General features: G+C 37.7%; 2 protein-coding genes across 17 annotated transcripts in view; one reads left to right on the plus strand and one right to left on the minus strand.

Moving 5' to 3' along the window:
• tjp1b (tight junction protein 1b) overlaps window positions 1-25982 on the minus strand; it is a 134257-nt gene that overhangs the window by 68480 nt on the left and 39795 nt on the right. The window lies entirely within an intron of this gene.
• The window catches only part of scamp5a (secretory carrier membrane protein 5a), a 210555-nt gene that overhangs the window by 39717 nt on the left and 144856 nt on the right, over window positions 1-25982 (plus strand). The gene's annotated exons all lie outside the window — the stretch shown is intronic.

A 25982-nucleotide genomic window follows, 5' to 3' on the forward strand; every position in this document is an offset into this window, starting at 1 on the left:
GACAGACAGACAGACAGACAGACAGACAGACAGACAGACAGACAGACAGACAGACAGACAGTCCTTTGATTTAATACTTGTACATTGTAAAAGATTTACTTTAATTGTAAAAATGTAGATTAAATCTGACTCTGACCACATGACTCCCACAGGAAAACCTCACTCTGCCTGCATTACACTGACAACTTCCTCCGATTCTTTCAGCTCTCGGAGCGCAGCCCTCCACTTTAGATAGCATCCGCAGTACAGGCGGAAAACCAAGCAAACAGACAGATATGGGAGGGGTGCAAATAGACTTTTTTTTTTTTTACCTTTACTTATCTTAAATAGTCAATATACTGTAGGTTTACTCTCTCTACTTCCTCTTCAGGTTCTATTTGTTCTTTTTCTTTTATTCCCATACAGTCAGTCAGAATATACTGTTAAACCAGGCAACGAGGCCCTTCATTTGGGATGTTTAAGTTATGTCCTCACCCATAACAAAGCACAAGCTGAAGATTTTTCTATGACCCTCCAGTGTGGTCAGTTGTGGACAGCGCCCCCTTCAGCTCCCCAGTGTCCACTGCTATTCTGCATCTGCAGTTTTAGACAAACCTCACACATATTCACACTGGGCTCCAAATGCCAGCGATGCCCAGTCAGCCTCTGCAAAAACAATGCAAGGAAGCAAGATAAACTGCCCTTGACACCTGTGCCTCTGTGTGACACTACAGACAGCATAAAATGCAGAATCCAGCTCCTGTATCCTTCACACGGAGAGTGTAATGGATTTACAGCATAATAAAATAATAAATATGGCAAATAAAACATGATTGGTAAACAGTATTGTGCCTCTGATGAAATCTAACACGATTTGCACAGTATTTAAATCAATGCAGGCTGGCTGGGATATGGTTGACGTCATTATCATTAGCTGCATACACAAGAAAAAGTGACGTAGCTTGTAATCACGAACGTCCTCCGTAGCGCGAGCCCTCAGCAGAAACACATGCAGAGAGAGAGAGAGAGAGAGAGAGAGAGAGAGAGAGAGAGGAGAGAGAGAGAGAGAGAGAGAGAGAGAGAGAGAGAGACCGCAGAACAGGAGGAACATATAGAACAACTGTGAAGGACACTCGGTTAATCAAGAGAATGAGAAAAGCGCTTATTACCTAACCTGCCATCCAGAATGTCTCCTAAGAGTTTTGACATGTGCTAGTCAAACAGATGTCTAAAATATTACAGCTAAAAGTTCTGCAAAAACAACAAACCCGGCGGCCATTAAAGGAATGGATCGGTGAAGGAGACGACGTTGGGCCATTTTCATTGCACATAACATATAATAATAAAAAAATCTAATAAATATTATTATTGTTGTTAATATATTAACTCTTTCCCCGGTAATAAAATTACTGGTATATAAAAATAACATATTTTAAGTTTAAAACGATGAATATTTGCAGCACTATAAATTAGTTATAGTGGCCAAATGTTCATAAATGCAATCTTGCATTCAACCTTCATTAATGTAAGCATTTTCAGCAAATCCCTGATGGCCTGCAGTGTCACCTCTTATCTCGGCCCCTAATGAACCTCGTTCTCCTGTGACCAACGCGGGCGCAGGGGTCCTGAGAGTAGGAGACCTCATGCATGCCGTTTACACCAGAGGACAGAGTTCGAGCGAGGGAGGGCTGGGCTTGACTTTTATAAGGTTGGGACAAGGTCACACGGACACAATGAACAACTATAGCGCTGTGATACACTGTAATTAAACCGTGTGAGCAGAAATTATTCTCTTGTGGCGTGACTTATCTCCTATTCTCATGTGAAGCTAATATCTAAGTCCCCAGGCATTATAGCACAGTTTGTACACCATATACCCAGGCTGTATATACCAGAAATGTGCGCTGTCTGCTATACGACCCGTTTGAAGTTAAGTGTCTAGATGATGATATTGTTCAGTGAAGCTTGAGAGCAGTAAAGCACAAAGTGGCTGTCACAACCTTTTCTGCAGGGTAGCATTATAGACAGCATTTATGGTGTTATTTAATTTAATTCGATGCCCATGGCATTTTATTAAAGGGTTTTGTGATAGCTAAAAGTTTTTCCTCACAGATTTTCGCACTCGGGGAAGGATATTGTATGATATCAGGCTCAAATATGTGGATATGTCAGTGCTATATAACCACAAAAGCGAAATGTCCTTCAATACGTTAACGAAATTGAAAAGAACACATTTAAGAGGCACTGAGTCAATAACATGATGGAAAGTGAGTCACGTTTGAGGCACGCTCCTCGAGTCTATTACAGTGCTCGGCCCTGAGGTGTTCTGAATCACCAAACAGAACCGCAAAACGGTCTAGTAAGCAAAAGCCTCTGAGGGAGTGTTTGGGGAAAGGAATCCAGAATTTGTAAAAACCCAGCCTTGCAATGCGTGTACCTAAAGGCAGATGACATATACAACAAAAAAAAAATCAGGTTATTCCAGGAGAACATCGACTCTCATTTTGCCTATAACGATTGTTGAATGATGTTTAAGGTCAGACAGCTAGTTAACCCTTAAACGTATACCTCGGGTCTGTGACCCGGGACGTTATTCACTACCCTCCTCCTATTGAACCCTCCTATCGGGTCGCTAATGACCCGAGGTGTGTAACGGTGTTAGTATTTTTTTTCTGCACAACAATAATTTGATCTTTGATGACTGAATAAGTGCAATTCACATGTATTCCACAAGGTGGCAGTGTCTGATACACAATGATGAAGTAAAGTTTCACTCATAGTTACTGCAGGCAGAAAACAAAAGCAAAACTTGAAATAGCTCAGTTTCAGATTTACTGCAGAGCAAAGTACTGAACGCAATCAAATATTATGAGTCACTGTCACTTGATCTGGTGAAGAAGCTGCCAGCGGTCAAAATATTGATTTTGTAGATGTTGAACAAGATAGTTTTGAGAATATGTTTTAGATGGCGAATATGAGCCAGATGTTGAATGTACTGGGAAATGAGCTCTGACGAGGACAGTGATGATGGTATAAAACATCTGCTCAAACTGAACCCTTCCAAGCTCCAAAAGGTAACAGAATATGCTTTATTTTATTCTTCTGTATTTGTTTCTCTAATATCAGGAGAGTTTTATATCACAGCAACAGGTAGAGATCCATCCGTGTTAGATATAGATCCGGGTCGCTAAAGACCCGGATATGTAATAATGATTGGCTAAACATTCATGCATTTAAGGGTTAAACTGATAGCTAGTTTTAACTTGTTTGTGACTGAATCAACATCATAGTACACATTAAAAAACATTTTTTGTCTTGTTTTCCAGTAAAAATAGTTTTCTTAAATCAAATATTTACTTAAGAAATAAACTTGTTTTCAATTTTTTATCCCATTTGTAAATGTTTTTTCTTCTAGTTTTAAGCACTAAATAGTTTTAAACACAAGAGAAAGAATTTCCTAATAGGATAGGAAAAATAAACTCAATAATAAACTCACAATTCAAGATATATTCTCTAACAAGGGTTTGTGGCTTTTAGGCCGCATGTGGATTAGCTTTGAAGCTATATGCTAATGTCCTCCTAAAAGTCCAGAGATTCAAAATTAACCTTTAGCATATATACACTTTTAAAATGTACAGTCTAGGCTATGACCAAGTTATTATGTCTGCTCCAAAACCTAAAACTACCTTGCTGTCTAGTGTTTACATAGTGAAACGCATAGATCACACATTTAGAAATGAAGGTGCGGCCACAACACGGTGGTTTTGTGAGCAAAAAGTTTCTTCGTTGGTTTCAAGTTGGTCACGAAAGTTTCAAAGTTTCTTGTTTTAAAAGTGCTACACCACTGGCTAAAGGAGCGTTTTGCCCACAAATTTTCACAGGCATTGAGACGACTTACAGTATCTTTCAATAGAGTTAGCATGTTGCTAACCTAATGATGCTACAAGCACATAAATACATTACGGGAAGCGCACTAGCCAGACGGGATTCAAACTTTGTCGGCTGAAGACCCAAGTTTGTTTTGAAGACGAAAAACGTACCAAGCTCAATGTTCTCTCACCTTTCCTCATTTCTAACACACACACACAACATTCAGCGTATAGTCTTGCCGTTATCAGAGCAGAAACGAAAGCTGCTGCTCTCCGTGTGTTTTTCTGTCGTCTTTCTTTCATATGTAAGCTTATTTTTGTCCATTAGATCGAAAGATCACGTTAACTAATGTTAAGAAATGAAACCTTATTGTAAAGTGGTACCGAAAAATGTCTTATTCATTCATTTTAATCAATTCATTAAGACGTCTCATGGAAACGTCGATATTTTAGAAACATCTCAAAGCAGAGAGTAACTAATGAAGTTTATGCACTTGATATTTTGCCCCTTTTCGATTTTTGTTTTCACTATTAGGACAAGCAGGTCTTACTAGACAGAATTTTGTCCCGTCAGCTCTTATATGGCAGCTACTCTGTAAAGCAATTAAGCAATTGATCTGGAGAAGACTCATTTTGTGCTTACTGGCCTGTCGATAGCTCAAAGCGGAATGATTTAGTCATTATTATTATTTTTAGCCCCAGTTCCACAAGGAATCTTCTTTCCAACAGCTTGTTTCCGGGTTTATCTATCTTACACACACGATCTACAGGAAATAAATGCTGGACGATTCTGCTGTTTTATTGATTGTTTTGATGACGCAGGATGTTCTAATTTAAGACCAAGTCCAATCAAAACCAGTCTAACCAGTAAAAAAAAAAAAGGCTCAAGAGATGTTGTCGGTAGAAGTAGGGTAAAGAAGATGCATTGGTCTTGTGAAGCAACAAGCTGACATCATGTTGTCACCATTTCATGATGCATGATGTATCCAGCTTTTAAAGCAGACATTTGCTTGTGTCCGAGAAGACGAATCTCTGCTTCAACATCCACTTTCTTCTGCCTTCCTATCCATCATCAAAATCCGGACTCTAAAACCTCCAGGGAGCAGCGTTTTGGAGGGTTATGCTGTCCGAGACCGAGAGACTGAGAGGAGAGCAAACGTACTCCGACTTTGAGGAGGCCTGCATGGAAATCCAAATGACATGAATGTTGGAGGTTGAACTGTATAGGTTTTTAAAGTTTACACACTACAGAAAGCTCTCATGGGAAGTTTGACGGATTGGAACGCACAAGAGGCCAGCTCAGGTTGAAATCGAGTGTGAATATAGCGAATTGGATTTCCAAACTGAAGGTATGTTTACACAAGTTTTTCCTTTGCGATTTTCCAACGCTATCTCACGACCAATTCGTACGAGTGATTAAAAGGTGGCTAATTCGTACTAATTCATACGACCTCACTCGTACGAATTCGTACGATTTGTCTAAACCCACGTGATGGGTAGGTTTAGGGGCGGGGTCAGGGGTAGGTCATTCGTACGAATTCATACGAATTTGGTAACTCGTAAAATATGTACGAATTAGCAAAAATCGTACGAATTTGTACGAGTGAGGTCGTATGAATTAGTACGAATTAGCCACCTCTAAAAAATTCGTACGAATTGCAGTGAGATCGGGCTGGATTTTCTCGAACAGTCGACAACGTTATCAAAACGATCCGCGAAAACGACTAAAAACGCTGGATTATTTATGCCAGGCCAGTGAGTAGACTGAGATGTCACATTGTAATGAAACACTGCGAGCCTATAGACTGAGCACGTAACATGCATGCTTATAATGTCACAGTTTTCGCAAATTCGCGTTTCTGTAGTTTACAAGGAGACTATAACGGTTTTGTTTTCACAAACATTCACGTTGGAACCGGCCCCCAAAACGCTGTTGTCATGAAAAAAAAAAAGAAGCATAAAAGGTTTTCCATTTTCGTGTAAACGCCCCCTGAAATAACGCTCTATATACTTGTCACACACTATGTTCCATTTACCTCGGAATAGGGATGTCGTACTCGTAGGGAATGACGTGACACCCGAGTTAACCGCGTTCCAGTACACAGGTCGGAAAACTAAGATGGAAGCGTCCAGGCAAACCTTTGCTCGCTTTTTCGTAATACAAACACATAACAAAGTGGTATTTTGCACAGATAATGCTGATGTATCATGTCATGTGAGCACCACTGAGTTTATTAAGACACAGACAAACAGAAGGGCTAATAAACAATATATTACTTCTGTTTTACTATGGTTGTTGATGCGCTGGGCAGCCATGTTGGATTCTGAAGTGAGGGTTGTTGTTGTTGTGCTTTCCTGAGTTTCCCAGTTGCAACTCCGACTTGAGGGGGCGTTCCAATTAAAAGTTCCTACTGGGAACGAGGAATTTCCCATATCCGAGGACAAATGGAACGCACCAATCCTTAACATTGTGCACCAAAAGCAGTACGTGATATAAGTATATGATCAAGTATGATCGTAATCATTTGGGTTAAAAACACAAATATGTGGTTTTAATCAGAGTTATTATCTTTAACTAAAACATGAATAAAACTAAAATAAATTGTATATTAGATGACAAATCTTGCCTTGGGTATCAGCTGAATTAATTAGAAGTTTAAGAACAAAAAGGATTAACCGGAAAATAAAATAAAAACAAACTAACACTGAAATAAAAAAAATGTAAAACCTATATAGTAATATATATTTTTTTTTTTTACAAAAGCATATAAAAAAATCAAATTATACGTTAATAATAAAAAAAAATGCTTTTTTTCAAAAAATATTAATAAAACTGCAATACATAATACTAATCAGTAAAATATAAAACAAAACATGGCGTTCAGAGTTGTTAGAGTTAGCTAGAGACTGGAAATCATCACCCTATGAGTGTGAACAGTAGAATAATTAAATCTTTTAATTAGCCTCGTGAGCTTGGGGCCAAACCACTTTGTTCAGATCATATCCTCCAACCAATAATAATCCTTCAGAGATACTGTTCACTTCACACTGGCTTCAAGGCAGCCTGGGAAATCTGGGTAAACACAATAGCTATTCCTAAATGATAAGAATAAATGGATGTAGGGGATAAAGTTGGCATGAAAGGATCTAAGAGAAAGTATATACGGCTACAAATATCAGTCTCTAGCTCCCTCTTGGTGATTCTGACAACAGACACTGAGAGATGATGGTAAATATTGCATTTCCATGCTGCTTGAATTCTGGTTCTGGTGCTGGTTTTGCAGGAAAACTAAGCTGGTCAACCAGTTTGGACTTTCTGGTGGAGATGCCAGGTTGAAGCTGAAGGGGGCGCCGCATGAAAGGGGGCACTCAAATCATATTTTTGCATGCTGTAAAACCTGAATATGACCAGAAGAAGAAAAAACAATAATAACACAAAACTATATTTTTAAATGAGTTTGTATGCTCAACATACATGAATATCATCATCGCATCCCAAGGTTCCTGTAGCTTATTCTGCAATTCTGCTAAATTCTTGCAGATTTCTGTTCTGCACACATTGAAGAAAGTGTGCCGACTTTAGTCCATCCATATGCAATAAGTACTGAATATTTAAAACAACATAACACTGAAAACGAAGCAGAATATACAATTGTGCTCAAGGGACTTGATGGCAAACTTTAAGAAAAAAACTTTTTTTTTTACTATAAGACACTAACTATAATAGTGTATACACATACTGTACTGCAAAAATTCCAGCAGAAAGGGAATAATATAATATAATCAAACATTAGTTTGATGTCATATTAATATTGTATTATTTATATATTTTATTTTGGACTATAATATTATTGATATTATGTTTTACATTGCATTCGGACATGAACATATTAGGAATCATATACATTTAAAAGTTTTACTAATATAAACCATAAAAACAATAAACATATATTATATTATATTTAGTGCTGTCAAAATGATTAATCGCATCTAACATAAAGGTTTGTGTGTGTATATATATGCACACACAATATGTAAATATAATATTAGCAAAATTTTATGTTAGATGATTTAACAGCACTAAATATATTATATTATATTATATATGTGTGTGCAAATAAAAAATTATAAATAATACTATAATACTTCATATTAATATGACATCAAACTAATATTAAACTAATGTATGCATACACTGCCGTTTAAAGGTTTTGGATCGGTAAGATTTTTAATGTTTTTAAAGAGGTCTCTTCTGCTCACAAAGGCTGCATTTATTTGATTAAAATAACTGTTTTCCATTTTAATATATTTATAGAGTGTAATTTATTCCTGTGATCAAAGCTGAATTTTCAGCATCATTACTCCAGTCTTCAGTGTCACATGACCCTTCAGAAATCATTCTAATATGATGATTTGATGCAACAAAAGCTTTCAGTTCATCTTTCTATTCATCAACGAATCCAGGAAATAAAAATGTAAATAACTGTTTTCAACATTGATAATAATCAGAAATGTTTCTTGAGCATCAAATCAGCATATTAGAATGATTTCTGAAGGATCTTCTGAAGGACTATAAAAACATTAAAAATCTTAACGATCCAAAACTTTTTGGTGGTGTGTGTGTGTGTGTGTGCGCGTGTGTGTGTGTGTTAATTCTAATATTATTATTATTTTATACATTTCATTAAGAACATTTTGCACGTTTCTAATGTGATTTTTTAATTTGTCATATTCAGTGTTTAAAGGCCACCTAAATTGCCTACTGGTTTGGGCTGATTGTGTCTCTATTGTGCTTGTGTTGTTGTTTTTATGGGGGTTAAAGTTTGGGTTTTCTACCCCCCCAACAAATGGCTCCCTGCCAGCATCCAAAACACATCAAGCTGCTCTTTTCAACAGCAGCCTCTAAATCACTCAACACATTCATCCTCTTGACAAATGTCTCATGCTGTTAATAAAGTAAGGATGGATTTTACCATGTCTTGTTTGACGCAAACTCTCAGTGCCATTAAGAGGACTGCGATTAAGCGCTGAGGGAAGTCAATGATCAAATATGGCGGAGTGAGGCGCTCCTGTTGGTGGACGGTGAGGGGGGCAGTTGGGCGTAAGAGCGCAGAGGTGAGGGAAGAGGAATCCGCTGGGAGCTAATCTACCGCACTGCGCAAAAATACACAATCCAATAAATCTCTTCCTCTTCGCGAATCAATTCCATGGATTCCCGCGTGTTTCCCAGGGAACGATTGTGTTTAAGAGAAGGTCGAGATGTTTCAGTCTCCATCCAGATGAAGTAAGGAGAAAGTAGAGATGGCAATCCAAGTGATTGTGTGTGTTGTGTGTGTCCAAGCGGTTGGGTTACATTAGTCACCAGAGGTAAACACAGAGTGAGTCATTCCTCAAAGAGTGACCGGTGCATTAAATATGTCACTTCCTGTCCAGATCCCATTCCAAGAAAAGGCCTCCTGTCATGTCCTTACTCACAAATTACATAATAAAGTGCTTAAGAACACTTCGTTCCATACATCATCTGGAATTTCAGGTTGGAAAATGATTTTCTAGGATCGAATCGACCTGAAGCAATTACACGGAACACGACGACAATCACTTTAAGTTGTTTTCTTCGGTCCCATAAACTTGAATGATGTTTTCCTGTATGGCCATGAATGTGCTTCATATGAACATCCATCGGAGTGACAGTAAAGGACAACCTTGCCTTTTCTGGAATGACACACGTGGAAAACATAAAAAGGCCTGATGTCACATAAAAATATGTGATGAAGAAAATCTCACTGACATTGAAGTCGTGTCTAGAGACCAGATCATGACAGAGACTTGAGAGTGGGCTCTTTTAACTTGAGCCAATAAAAAATCATCTATAGCTGCCACCCAGAACACATTAGCAACCAGCTAGAAACACCCTAGCAACCACATAGCAACATCGTAGCAACCACCACCCATAACTCCCTAGTAACCAGCTAGCAACACCCTGGCAACCACCCAGAGCACCCTAACAACCAGCTAGAAACACCCTAGCAAGTAGTAACCACCCAGAACACCTTAAAAACTAACCAGAACACCCTAGCAACCACATAGCAACATCTTAGCAACCACCACCCATAACTCCCTCGTAATCAGCTAGCAACACTATAGCAACCACCCAGAGCACCCTAACAACCAGCTAGAAACACCCTAGCAAGTAGTAACCACCCAGAACACCTTAAAAACTAACCAGAACACCCTAGCAACCACATAGCAACATCTTAGCAACCACCACCCATAACTCCCTCGTAATCAGCTAGCAACACCCTAGCAACCCCCCAGGACACACTAACAACCACCTAGAAACAGCCAAGTAGAAACCACCCAGAAAACCATGAAAACTAGCCAGAAAACCCTAGCAACCACATAGCAACATCTTAGCAACCACCCACCCAGACTCACTAGTAACCAGCTAGCAATACCCTAGCAACCACCCAGAACAACCTAACAAACAGCTAGAAAAACCCTAGCAAGTAGTAACCACCCAGAACACCTTAAAAACTAGCCAGGACACTGTATAGATACTAGCAATTACCCAGAACACCCAAGCAATGGCAATATCACCCTAACAACCAGCAAGAAAACTGTATAGGAGCAATTACCCAGAACACCCTAGCAACCACATATCAAAATCTTAGCAACCACCCACCTAGAACTCACTAGCAACCAGGTAGCAACACCTCAGCAATCATCTAGAAGGCCCTACCAACCACCCAGAACACCCAAGCAAGCAGCTAGCAACACCCTAGCAACCAAGATCCCCCTTGCAACCAGCCAGATCACTATAGAGGTAGGAGCAACACATATCCTGATATTCTCCCTGCATGACAGCTTGCAGTGCTCTTTCAAAGCGATCGCTTGATACGGCATGAAAGAAGAAGCTCTGTTATGCAACTTGCTTTAGGAAGGTGAGACTAATGCTTTTGTATAGGCCAGCATCCCTCAGAGAGCAGCTTGAGCAGTGAGGTCACCGTCACACAGTAAAACTCTGCCCTCTACAGGACGACTCCATTCACACACACAAACCAGCTTTAGAGGGTGCAGAGAGGTCACTCCCTCATCAAAGCATCATAAACACAGCTGTGCTTTTATTATGCTCTGTTGTAATTTATGACTAGATTGGTTATGTAGGTTATTACTGAATAAAAAAATAATAAAAAACAGCAGAAAAAATAAGCTTCAAACAAGACATTGTGAAGAGAAATGAGAGTTTTACCTTGAGAGGCAAATGCTTCCGCACACCCTATATGTCCTTCAATAAGGCAAACTGCCTGGGAACGCACTGGGCAGGATCAAAAAAGGAGGGGAAAAATCAAATAGCGTTCAACAAGAGCAGGAGTGTGTTTTTGAGTGTGCAGTCTGTAACCCACGGGTCTGCCTGGATGAGGAGACGCTATGGTCTCAGCAGCATATGGCGTCTCAGCGGGAGCTTCATGCAGATCTCACACACGAAACACAACACAAACAAGCCCAGCCCGACACACACCCACACACAGACTAAAGTAAAGGCTAAAATGACAAAACATCAAATAAACAAAGAAATCAAGAATGTAGTGAATGAAATAAACGTGGCCGTGGCTAAAGTCCAACAGATTTTTGGCCACACACACACACACACAATCCTCAGGCGAAATTGCAGTGCACCAAATGATGAATTCTGGGGTGATTCCAGTCCAAATGCTCGTCTCCATGTTCATGCCAGTGCTCTTGTTAGTGGCTGTTGACTAGTTTCGGTTTTAAAATGACCACTGACAATATCTAGAGGGTGGGATGGCCTTATAGCGGAAATAATGCCAAAATACAGCTTAATGTTAGGACATATTATGTATATAAAATTGCTGAAATCAAATGCACATGTATTTAAATTTTAATTGTACTTGAATGATCAAACTATTAATATAATATTATTTTAAATTGACTTAAAATTCACATACAATATGTTTTAAAAAAAAAAATTTATTTTTAAAGTTTTTTTTTACCACACAGATATTGCTGAAATATATATATTTTTTCTTATAAATATTTAAATATTTAATTTTAGAATTAAATCATTTATTATTATGCTTTGACCCTTTAATTTACATAATATAATATTTGTATTAGTATTATATAAATTTGCATATATATATATAATGTAAATGCTTTAATATTATATTTAATATATACATAAACATTCATTTATTTTAAATTATTATAATATAATATATATTATAATAAATATTACATATACATATTAATATACAACATTTACAACAAATATTCATCTAAATTAGTATTACTTTAAATATATACGTACACACACACACACACACACACACACACACACACACACACACACACACACACACACACACACACACACACACACACACACACACACAGCATATATCAGCATATTATCCAACATTTTGCAAGCACTATGAGAAGAATTAATTACTTTGTAATTGTTCATAAAACCATGCTGACAGTATCATACATTGTCGGATTGAATTTAATGTGTAAATTGGGTCAAAACAAAACAATTTATGCACAATTTACTCAGAAATGATTTTGCTCATGTTTCATGAACAAGGTCCAATGACATCAGAGGTGATCATTCACACAAAGACAACCATCTTCAATTAAAAAGAGAGAAAAGGAGGAAAGAGAAGCACTCGTATATGGCGGGAAAGCATCGCTCAGTGTGAGTGTGTGTGTCTGGGATCTCCAGGGGGCTTTAATGCCACTCAGCTGAGGAAGCAGAATCCCTTCCATTAGGCCAAATTAACAACCACACGGGCTGGTGGGACGTCAGCAGGAAACGTTTGACTGAACGCTCACCAAAATACTCATCAAATGAAACTGGTGTTACAGTGACGTACCTGGTACCTCACTCACTAGACACGAACAATATACCTGAGAATTCGTAAAGTTTGGAAGAAAAATCCAAGTCCAGGCACTCAGTGGGTTACAAAAGTAAAAAAGCCTTTATTATTATTAAAGCGAGGGCTAAACCATTAAAAAACACCAACGCGTATCGGCCCACTGGCCTTCATCAGGGTGTTGGAGTACCTGAGAAGTTCAAAAAGGAAAGTCTAAGAGATTGAATCTAATCTATGCATGCTCAGTTCTGACTGCTCATCAATAGCAGATCAATAGCATGAGTCATCTGACCGCACGCCAGAGATTTGAGATTGATTAGTAGTGCGCGCGCTGTAGTAAAAATCAAGCCCACGAGCTTGATTTGATTTTTTTTTTTGTGGACCAGTCTAGGATAGGTTTGCAAAGCGCTCACACCTGAGCCACGGAGACGTGTTGATGACTGTAACGCATCTGATCTTCTGCTCTTAAACTGGGCCTGGATTCCACAGTACTTCAGCCATGAATCGCATGCCAATATCATCACTGGGATTTACATCTGAGCTCTTATGTTTACAAGTTTATCACAGAGAGCAATGTGGGAAAATGACGAGGGCGGGCATTCATAAAAAAAAGTGTTATTTAGTATCAGTGATACACCATATAGTTTTTGTTAATATGTTGAATTAAATTTTATTTTTTATATTTTCTGCTTTAGTAATTTGAGTGTTTTAAATGTAGGCTATGTATATATATAGTTTTCATTTGTAGTTTCTATATATTTTTACTAATATTTTAGTACTTCAAATTCTCCAACTAGCAAAAATGTTTAAGTTTTTTTTATATTTATTTATTTTATATATTTCAGTTAACATCTATTTTGTTTTAAGTAGCCTAATGAAAATGTTTTTTTTTTTTGTAAATGTTTTTAGTTTTAGTTAACGGCAATAACCCTGATTAAAAACTCTTCATAACTTTAAATTAAAAATAGTTTGTATGATTAATCAGCTCTTAAATAAACATTTTAGAAAATCAATTGCAGTGTATTTTTAATGGGGGATAAAACCTGCATAACTAATTAAATACAAATTACAGAAACGAACACAGTAACACATCAATTCACGTACATTCATAAATTGATGTTAACACACAAAAACAAATATATATTTTTATTTATCATTTATCAAGTCCATGTAGGCTGTTATTGTAATTTATTATGAATATATCGTTTCTACTTTTATTTTTCCCCCTTAGATGTGAAAGTGGGAATATCATTTTAATTATATTTAATATTATTTTATTTTATAAAGTTTTGTCCTCCACATGTATTGATGTGTGCTTTTATGGTAGACACATGACCTTCACACGTGTCGTTCTAGAAAACCTGGAGGACAAGGACTTGGATCTCAAGATTTTATCATCAGGAATCAATTCACTCCCTTTTTCCTGTTAACTGAAATTGATTGTAGACAATACAATGTGTTGTTTAAAAGGAATTTGAAGGGCTAAAATAAGACATTCAAGACTCTGACGCACAGAATAAGTTCTAACAAAGAATGCCATTACAGAACACATGCTGGTGTATTTGGCATGAAACAGTCGACAGCTTTCTTACTGGAATTATTCCTCAGTTATTAGATGGTGGATTCTGTACCTCAGCTGCCACAAAGGGAGGTGTGTAGTTAATTGGTGTCAATAAGATCCCTGGGTATCAATAAAACCTAGTTACATTTGTCCTTGAAATCTTGTTGACCTGTGAGCTGACTAATGTGTTTACTTTCTTAATGGCCATTTCTCAAAGGAATTGTTCTATTGAGTCAAATCCTTTAAATGATTCAGTCAAAACGATTCACAGATCGTTGGTAAATCGCTCAGATGTTTGGCCAACAAATCAACAATTTTACTACAATGACACGTTTACTTCCAACTGGAATTACACTGACTTCCCAGCTCTATTATCCGGTTTCATAGGTCTATTTTATTTGAAAATTGGCATGTATGAAATATAAAAGGAAACAAATAATTTCAAGTTTTGATAATGTATTAAAACAGCAACTGAATCCAATTTTACACAACAATGTGGTATGATGCAGAAAATACCCTTAGTAGGAGTTCCTTTGAAAACGTTTAGTATGAACTGTGATCTTACATAATCTTAACAGTTGATGTAAAAATTGGCTAATATATGCAGTATTGATGGTGACATAAATAAGGACTGGCAGTGGAGTCAGCAGGATCCTATTACAGAGCTGTCAGACTGCAGGCTATCGTGGAGTAAAAAGGAACTCTATCACCAGTAAACCCTTAGACTAGCTTTCAATCCAAAGTTGTCAATTTAACTTATGCGCAAAATTGGAATAATGCATTAAACATTTATGAATAAAGGACCATTTCCATCGCATGTGTTCAAGAAAATAACATTTCCTAGGAAATTGGTGCAAAATGCCTGTAAAATAAACAGAAGTTGCTGCAATAAACTGTCATGTCATCTTGCGTTCGGATGCTGGTGTTTAGGAATGAAATCGTGAGAGACACTTCTGGGAGGTGATTATACGCAACCATTTTGAAGACAGACTTTGGCTCAGGCATTTCAGAACGACCAAACCAACATTTGAAATGCTGTGCGATACGATTGGTCCGCTGGTTAGTCCAGTTATCCAATCACATCCACTGAGGCAAAGTCACGTGAGTTGTGCATTGATGAATTTATTCGGTAGATCCTATTGTAGTTCATGCACATGTCTTCTTATCAGATGAAAAACCAGAAGCCTCAATTAAGCACATCTTGCCGTTTCCATCCAGCGTTTTTTAATACGATATTCCAAAATTTGCATAAAAACAGGTCGATGGAAACATAGCTCGTCAATATACAATATCACAATATATCGCAATACAAAAATACAAAAAAAATTATTGTGGATAGTGACAATATGTATTGTGTATAGTTTACCCAAAATAAAATTCAACAAAATTCACGTTTACATAGTTTTAGTGTCAGTACTTAAACTATAAAGTTGAATATAATGGATGATAATGTAATGGGGGAATATTTGTGTGTCCTGGTAATGGCATCTGTCTTTTATGTTACCAGTAAAAAGTGGCCTACATTTTTTTTTAAATGTACAGTATAGTCAGTGTCAGAGTGCAACGCATATTCGTCTAAAATAATTCTGTATTTTCAGCTTCAGAATCATGAATATTTTTATTCTGGTGCCACCATTGTCCTTGTGCGTTTGGTTATCAACATCAAGTGGAAGCCTATTCATTTACACCCACAATGTAATACCAAATTTAGCATTTAATCAACAGTACATTTTTTTGTTAACCTTTTATCAAATGTCTTGGAGTATCGCAATAATATCGTATTGTGAGTGGAGTTTTGCAATAATATCGCAATAATATCGTATTGCGAGTGGAGTATCGCAATAATATCGTATTGTGAGTGGAGTATCGCAGTAATATCGCAATAATATCGTATTGTGAGTGGAGTATCGCAATAATATCGTATTGTGAGTGGAGTATCGCAATAATATCGTATTGTGAGTGGAGTATCGCAATAATATCGTATTGTGAGTGAAGTATCGCAGTAATATCGCAATAATAATATCGTATTGTGAGTGGAGTATCGCAATAATATCGTATTGCGAGTGGAGTATCGCAATAATATCGGAATAATATCGTATTGTGAGTGGAGTATCGCAATAATATCGTATTGTGAGTGCAGTATCGCAATAATATCTTATTGTGAGTGGAGTATCGCAATAATATCGCAATAATATCGTATTGTGAGTGGAGTATCGCAATAATATCGTATTGTGAGTGGAGTATCGCAATAATATCGTATTGTGAGTGGAGTATCGCAATAATATCGTATTGTGCGTGGAGTATCGCAATAATATCGTATTGTGAGTGGAGTATCACAATAATATCGCAATAATATCGTATTGTGAGTGGAGTATCGCAATAATATCGTATTGTGAGTGGAGTATCACAATAATATCGTATTGTGAGTGGAGTATCGCAATAATATCGTATTGTGAGTGGAGTATCGCAATAATATCGTATTGTGAGTGGAGTATCGCAATAATATTGCAATAATATCGTATTGTGAGTGGAGTATCGCAATAATATCGTATTGTGAGTGGAGTATCGCAATAATATCGCAATAATATCGTATTGTGAGTGGAGTATCGCAATAATATCGTATTGTGAGTGGAGTATCGCAATAATATCGCAATAATATCGCAATAATATCGTATTGTGAGTGGAGTATCGCAATAATATCGTATTGTGAGTGGAGTATCACAATAATATCGTATTGTGAGTGGAGTATCGCAATAATATCGTATTGTGAGTGGAGTATCGCAATAATATCGTATTGTGAGTGGAGTATCGCAATAATATCGTATTGTGAGTGGAGTATCGCAATAATATCGCAATAATATCGTATTGTGAGTGGAGTATCGCAATAATATCGTATTGTGAGTGGAGTATCGCAATAATATCGCAATAATATCGCATTGTGAGTGGAGTATCGCAATAATATCGTATTGTGAGTGGAGTATCGCAATAATATCATATTGTGAGTGGAGTATCGCAATAATATCGTATTGTGAGTTCAGTATCGTGATATGTATCGAATCGTGACATGAGGGTATCGTTACACCCCTAATAGCTAGTGACTCCAAAGAGTATCTTTTCATAGCATAGTACTAGCATCACATTTGCGGAGCCATTTTTGGTAAAGACTTTTAACTGGGGTCATAGTAATTTTAGTAGATTTATGAAGTCAGTTCCCCTCAACTTCCTACAGGTTGTTAAACAATAACCTCACTGCATAGATGAAACATTTCATAACTGCAATAGTATAAGCACGTGTGAGCTTTTACTAGAAGTTTGTGTATTATCTGCAGACAGATTTCTTGAAGCGCTGCGCCATATGTTGAGGTTTGAGGGGATACACGTGGTCACATGGACCCTTTTGATTCTCAGACTCTGACCCGACAGCTGGATCGCTCTCAGCGGGGCTCCGGTAAACCAACCATCCTAATGCACATGCATACACACAACATTCACACACCACCACCAGAAACACACGAATTCAGCACTGCATGCTAACACTGAACATACGGACAACCAATATGCACATCACAGAAGACACACACACTGCACGTGCGTTTCTGTAAATGGGTTTTCACAGTAGGGAGGCCTGTTACAAATGTCCTCTAACTAACATACAATTTCTGCACACATGCGTGCTCTGGACTGCACGTTCAGGGTCAACGTGTGGTATTTACTCACTTATCAGAATACACACACAAACAGGGTGGAAATACTACATTAGCAAATCTAGCTTGAAATGTTGAATTTTAAAGTAAACGTTCGTAAAATTGTATACAGCCCGTTAGATAATGTGCTAATCCTGTCAACCCTGTTACTTTTTTGAGGCTTATCTCAACATAAATTAAACTTAATTTAGCTTGAGACGACACAGCTCAATTTGAATTCAAACATCTTAATATATGTTAGGATATTATTATGTTCGAAGAAAGGTAACAGCGTTGAAAGTTTTGCAAATTAATTTGAGATTTAAAGGTGTGTTCACAATGTCATGGAATTACTGTGTAATGTGTTTGTTAGAAAGAATTTAATGCTGAGGTTTCTGCAGTCTAATATAATATATAACTTTTCAGTCATCAGATGTTTGGTATACAAATTCAAGGTAATAGGACTGGCATTTTAAAATTGCCTCGTACTGACGAACTTGAAAAAGTGATAAAAAAATGAGGATGCTTGAACTTGAACTTGCACATTTCTGTAAATGGGTTTTCACGGTAGGGAGGCAAATGTCCTCTAACATACCATTTCAGCACACATGCACGCTCTGAAATGCACATTCAAGCGTGTTCAGGGTCACCATGTGACACACACACACACACACCTGACAGGGTGGTAATATTAATCTTTAGGAGGCTAAATCTATATCAGTCTATATAAAATGGATGCCATTTCCAGTTTTGACATGGACATTTCTTAAAGTAAAGTCTTGTAAGATTGTATACAGCTGCCTGTCAACTCTGTTACTTATGCTTATGTCTCAACATAGGCCTTAATTAAAATAAATTAATTTTGAGATGCCGGCTCAATAACATTTTAAAATATTTTAATATATGTTAGGATATTATGTTCTTCTTAGCACGGTAACAGGGATGACCGTTTCACATATTTATTTGAGATTACAATGTTTACAAGGTCTGTGAAACACATTCAAGCATGTTCAAGGTCACTGTGACGTGTATTTACTCACTTATCAGAATACACACATAAACACATCTGATAGGGTAGAAATATAAAATGTGTCGTTTACATTTTTCAGATATTTACAGTAACCCTTTGTGATATTTTACACAGTCTTTCAAAAAAAGTGTCCCCTGATGCTTTTCTGAGAACATAATTATCTCAACATAAATGAAAAGGAATTTAGCTAGAGATGACACAGCTCAATACAAGTTCATACGTTTTAATAAATGTTAGGATATGATTATTTCCTCAAAGGTAACAGGGTTGACATTTTAATGTTGTCTCATACTGACAAACTTGCAAAAAGTGATAAAAAGAGGATACTTCTGTACAGTCAACCCTGTTCCCTTTCTAAGGGATATAATTGTCTCAACATAAATTCCTACATTTTGATATAGGTTAGATCTAACTATGTTCTCGGAAGAGCTAACAGGGTTGACAGTTTAATTTGAGTTTTAAAGTTTTGTTCACAATGTCACAAGGTGCTTATTAGAATTTAATGCGTTTTTTTAAACAAAAAAAATCACTTTTAAATCATCAAATGTTTTTGTTAAATCAAGGTAACAGGGTTGACATTTTAATACACATTTGAAAACCGTGATTAAAACCCAGGACACTTCAACGTCCTTGAAAGGTTTACTTGAAATGATGATGTTTTTACGTTTTTACCTGTTCTTTAATTTATGAAACAGTTCATTACGTTAAAAAGGGGAAAATATGATGGTAACAGGGTTGACAAACAACTTGGAGCTACAAAGGTTTTTAACAACACATTATACCAACTAAAATCTAAATATATTTTCAGCATAAAATATTTCCATATATTGTGTTTCCTTTAAAACATTCAGTGTACATTTGCAAGTATAGATTGAGTCGTTGAAAATACAGGGTGGAAACAGGCCAAGAAAAGGCTTCTTTGAGATGAAAAAAGACAAAAACATAAACCTAGTATTATGATTTTTAATGTTACTATTTTTTTTTTACACGAACGTCTACAGGAACAAAAACAGCACCTATTTTACAGAATGACCCGATGACACACAGTAAAAACGCTCTCTCTCATCTTTCACTGATCAAACGTATACATATGCACACACACACACACAGTTCTGGTCTAATGCCGCACAGAACAAAATGTTCTACTCCCACTTTCTCTCTATCCCATCATGCTCTAGGGATCCTCACGCCATAGTGTTGAGCTTCGAGCGTCACTCAAGGTAACGTCACCCGATCCGAAGAAAGAAAAAACACCTTCTCCTGTGCTCATTCCTCTCCCGTTCACCTCCTCTGGCTGTCTCCATGACATATAGGTGAGATACACCTCCCTCCCTCCTGTTCCTCCTCTTCTTTGTGTCTTTTCAGCCCCTGCATCCACCCCCTCCTTACCGTACGCACCTCATTCAAGGGTAGCCCCCCTCTCCTCACCCCTCACGTGTGGGGACACCTCTGTCCCCATTCCTATCTTACCTTTCTCAGCCCTCTCACTCTCTCTGCCTCTCACATAGATCTCTGAATATGCAGATCGGTTAACTGCAGTCTCGTCTCCGCTGCAATTGCAGCTGCAGCACTTTTGCCACACTGAGCAGGGCACTAAGTGCTTACGCTGGTGTTTTTTGGCGAGGACAGCAAGCGCTCCTGTTCATCTACTGCAGCCTAAATGTGTGCCACTACGTGATTTTTTTAGTTCTAAAAGGTCAGATTAGCATGCTAACAACAGATTAACATGTAACTGACCAAGGTGTAATACATTTCACATCTGTTCTTGTGAGCACTACTAGGTTAGCAACTAATTTGGAGTATTTAGCTAAATAATTCTGTATTCAATAGCACTCTGGATTAGCTTTAGGATTAGCATTAGCGTTGTTTGCCGATACCTCCATGTGGCTTTTGCAGCAAAACACTTTTTCAGACTGCAGAACAGCTGAGAGAGCCAGAAAAATGCTGCTTAAAAATATATATATCGCGTACGTGTCCCTTTGTAATCATGTCCCTGAGATTATGACAGTAAGAACTTGCAAGCAAAATTGAAAGGTACCGTACAGTTCAACAAAAAATATTCAATTGTGTCATCATACACTCACCTTCATGTTGTTCCAAATCCATATGATTTTCTTTCTTTGTAGCACAAAAGCAGCTTTTTTGTAAAAATAAGCTGCTAAACAAATTATGTTCAGAGAACACCTCTTTCCGTATAATAAAAGGGGACTGTTATGCTTTAAAAAAAAGCACAATAAAAAAAAAAAAGTTTCATATGATTTGAGCTAAAGTCCTTTGAAGCCATACAATATCTTTGTATGACAGACAAGAATATTTTGACTTGATGACATACACAGCATTTTTTCCCAATCTGTCCAGTCCCCAAACACCCTGACGCAATACGCATAACGGTGGCCATTTCAAAAGACCAACTCATTTGTTTTGTTATTTTGCATAGTTATGGGTATATCTGAAATAGTTGAGAAAAACTCAAATACTTAAAAAACCTCAGCAAAATAAATAAATAAACAAAACACTAAAAAAGCATATGGAAAAAAGAATTTGTGCAAAAAACTAAGTGTATGAGTCATAAAAGTTTATAAAACATCCATTTTAAAAATGAATGTGGACTGGGGCTGTCAAGCTTCAAAAAGACAAACAAAAAAGGGTTTCATACTGTATAGTATGGTATTAATAAGATGCATGACACAGAATTTACAAACAAGGATACTTTAATCAACAGGAGAATTCAAAGAGAGTAACAACCGCAAAACACCAAGATGAGAACTGACTAGGAACTGGACAGAAAAGGAAGTATATATACACATAGTGAACAAGGGAAATAAACAGGAAACAGGTGAACTTAATCACTAAGTAATGAGTAACCAAGGAAACAAACTATGGAAAGGAGAACGCTACACTGAGGGGCTGTTTACATGACACCGTTTTCGACTAAAAACCTAAAACTTTTTATGCATTTTGGTTGTTCGTTTACACGACAGCGGCGTTTTGGATGCCTGAAAACGCAAAGTTTTGAAAACTGGATTCAAAGTGCAAGTGTTCGGTCTCCGTGTAAACAACAAAAACGCGAATCTCTGAAGACAATGACGTAACGCATACCGTAAAACTTCAAATAGTAGCCCGGGCTTTTATTTACCCAAATCGTCGAACTGCACCGGCTTGTATTTGAGACAGGCGTCTATATGAGACAGGCCTTTATAATTAATTTAGTGTTGAGATGTTGTTCATTGAGTGTATAGGCCTGTCTCTAATCTCTAGAAATCTCCAAATGCTCCACATGAAACTGCGGTCTTCCGACCTTTTACTATCGCGTCAATTGATTTTGATTAATATGCGCGAGGGAGAGAGAGCAAGACAGCGCTCGTGTTATTTGAAGACGGGAGAGTGCGCGCGCGCGGCCGGGGGCGCTCTCTCTCTCTCAGCTCGTACGCGCCCTGTCAGGCGCAGCAGTCATTCTATTCTACATCACTCATCGATCAAAAAAGGCTTTGGAGGGACAAAAATGTGCTTTGGCGGCCGCCAAAAAGCGGGCGATCTGACGGTTTTAGAGGATTAAATACAACCCGAAACTAAAAAACAGACCCGGCCTCTATTTGAGACCGGCCTTTATTTACCCAAACCTGCAGCCACACCAGGCGTGTAAAAGAGACAGGCGTCTATTTGGGACTCGGCTATTATTTTAAGTTTTACGGTAACGTAGACTAACCATGTTCCGTACACTTTTAGCCTATCACCGCACGTCAGCGACCACTCCTCCGTTTCTGAGAGCAAGACTAGCATGTTTGTGTGATCATTCTCCGGGGGAATACCCATTGATTGGTCCACACTTTGATTGATGTCTTTTGGACCAATAGTTTTTGAGAAAAGTGGGGAAAACTACCTCCTCCACCTGTGTACGGAAGATGATAAGCGTTAACGATGTTCCGTACAGGCTTATAATGGTGTTCCGTACAGAGCGAATAACTTATTTTCAACGGCGAAATGGAAAATTAACCGGTCAACTGATTAATTTTAATGTTAAAATATTTAATCATGTAACAATTTATGTTAATATTAACTTAATTGACCCTTTATGAATATAAACATCATCACTGCACTGCTGACAGACGTGCAGCCTTTTTTGCTGCCTGAGAGTGGCGCCAAACGGTCATCGGCCGCAATCGTTTAAAAATCCCCATTTCACAGCATTTAGTCAACAAAAGGGTAATATATTTAACAATTTGTGATAGCATAATATTCATTTAATAAAGACTGTTATACTGGGAAAAGCATAAATGAAATTGAAATGTACATTTTCGTTGCTCTAGTTGTCTCCCCACCCAAGCCGCTGTCTGAAGTATAGCTTGCCCACGGGCAATTTTCAAGCGAAGTGGGCGCACCTGGCAAACTAACTGAAATATCACTGGAACATACAGCTGGAGTGTCTCTGTTTTGATCGGGGATGAAAGAGGGAGAAATGAAGACGACACAGATATGTATTTTGTGTATGACCTAGAGGTATTTATTCAGCGATCGGCGGTTAAAGTTAATCTGTACGGAACATCGTTGTTGTACGGAACATGGTTAGTCTACGTTATGCGTATTACGTGTTCAATCGCCATCTAATGGCCTGGCAGCAGAATGCAGCTTTTTTAGTTGTTTTCCCGGATCCGCGTAAATGAGGATCGCTTTGACAATGGTGTCGTCTGTACGCGGAAAACCTTTTCCGTTTTAAGCATATCCTTGTCGTGTAAACATACCCCTGAAAGGATATACAAGAAACCTAAACGCATGAACAAAAACACAATGAAACCTGACACATTCTTGTGCAGTAAATTCCATGTATTCTAAGGGGCTGTTTATACGACACCATTTTCAACTAAAAACTGAAAAGTTTTATGCTTTTTGGCCTTTCATTTACACGACAACGGTGTTTTGGGCGCCTGTAAACGCAAGCTTTTGAAAACGATACCGTTATACCATCTCCAAGTAAACTACAAAAATGCAAATTTGTGGAAACGGTGACGTCATGTGCATGCGCATGTTTATTACTTGTTCAGTCTATAGGCGCAAAGTGTTTCTTTACAAATTGACATTGCCACCTACTGGCCTGGCATGAGTAATGCAGTGTTTTTAATCGTTTCCGTGGATCCGCGTGAACGGGGATCATTTTGACTACGTTGTCATCTCTATGCAAAACCTTTCAAAAAACGTTTCAGTTTTTTAGTAAATTGCTGTCGTGTAAACGTACCCTAAGCCAAACAGTAACAAATTTACTCATTATAGACACATAAAAAACATGGCTAATGAGTAGCTGTTTATCATTTTGAATCTTGACAGTCCCAGTTCTGCAATCATTTTCATTATATGGAAAAAAGCGAGCAGGATATTCTTAAAAAATTCACCTTTTGCGTTTCACAAAAGACATACTGTCATTTCATATGGAACATGTGATTGAGTAGATGATGACAGAATTTGTTTTTTTGTGTGAACTATCCCCTTTATATAACCCTTTTGTCCACACAAATCCAGGAGGATGAATGATTATGCATTGCGAAAATGGCTAATGTGTTTTACAGTTACCCTTAAAGAAAGCGTGGAAAGCCTCGGCGGGGTTACTGAAGTGTAGCAAAACGGTAGTGATATCAATTTACGTCCTATAATAATTTCTGCCCCTGTGCCTTTAATATTGCCTTTCAAGGTGAATGAAAAAAATGAATGGAGTGATTGAATGGAGATGAGAGGTGGAGAGCTGATATCGGCAAAAAGGAGAGCAAGGAGACCGTCCACGAGATGAAGAGATGGACAGAAGGAAAGATTGGAAGAGAGAGAGAGAGAGAGAGGGAGGGAGTCTCACTTGACCAGAGTTATGTGATGCATTTCACGGTGCTGCATTTCTCCTTTGCTCCCTCTCTCTCGGCTATGCAGTTTTCTGCAACCTATGCACTAACAACTGATTCATGCTCTCCACGAGAGAGAGAAACCGGCACTCGCCAACACAAATGACAGCAGGATTGGGCACTCTGCCAAACAACGTGACTTCAAACACTCCAATTTTATTGCATGCACATGCATAAATCAAAGTCAAAACCATCAGTGTTACAAACGCTTCAAACGCAGCTTTTCGGCACGATATTATGTGTTTTCTTTTCACTATACAATCAATTACAGTCAGATAAGATTAAAGTCCTCCCCTACATTTTCTGCTCCTCCTGATTCAATGATGTTTAAATAATAGCCTAATGATAATAAAAAATAATAAATTGTTACATTTATCTTAAGTTGATTTGCATGATAATATTTCAATATTTCTTCCTAGACGACAACAAGATTAAATAGAGTGCAAATGGAGACTTTTGCTAGATATTTCTCCTGAGTTATCTCAGAGATGAGTTCATTACATATGTCTCCGCTAGAGTTTCAGAAGAGATCTCAGAGTCTCAACCTGTGCTCAGATTGGTATGGTATCTCTGAAGATTTTTAGCATGGTAATGTATATGAAAATGTTAATGTATTTGGTCTTGGCGGACTTGCTGAATTGCTGCTGATCCATACAGGTGGAGCTGGGGAAGGGGGAGGGTTTTAGACGAACTCTGAAAGCGTGTTGCAAACTGCTATAGTTAATGGTAACCAGCCATTTAAATGTTGAGCAAGCAAGCTAATTGGCTGCAGATGTGACATGAACCAATCAGCTTGTGCCAAGTAGTTAACGCTGTAAATATCATCAGCTTGTGTTAAGGACCCACCAGCTTGCACCATCTAGAGTTTCATGACAGAACTTGGCAATTTTAATGCTTTTGTACGGCAGTCTGCACATGATATGCGGACAAAAATATATATCGTGGCCATGAATTAAGAATTCGCTCACTCGTTTTAGTAAATCGTGGTGACATTTAACTAATTCATTCCATTGTTTTGATTTAACTTAAAGGGGTCATATAATGGTACATGCACTTTTACAACTTGATTGTACTGAAATGTGTGTTG

Source organism: Rhinichthys klamathensis, unplaced genomic scaffold, assembly GCF_029890125.1.
Source record: "Rhinichthys klamathensis goyatoka isolate OS25496 unplaced genomic scaffold, OSU_Roscu_1.1 h1tg000228l_1, whole genome shotgun sequence".
NCBI classification, from domain to species: Eukaryota; Metazoa; Chordata; class Actinopteri; order Cypriniformes; family Leuciscidae; genus Rhinichthys; species Rhinichthys klamathensis.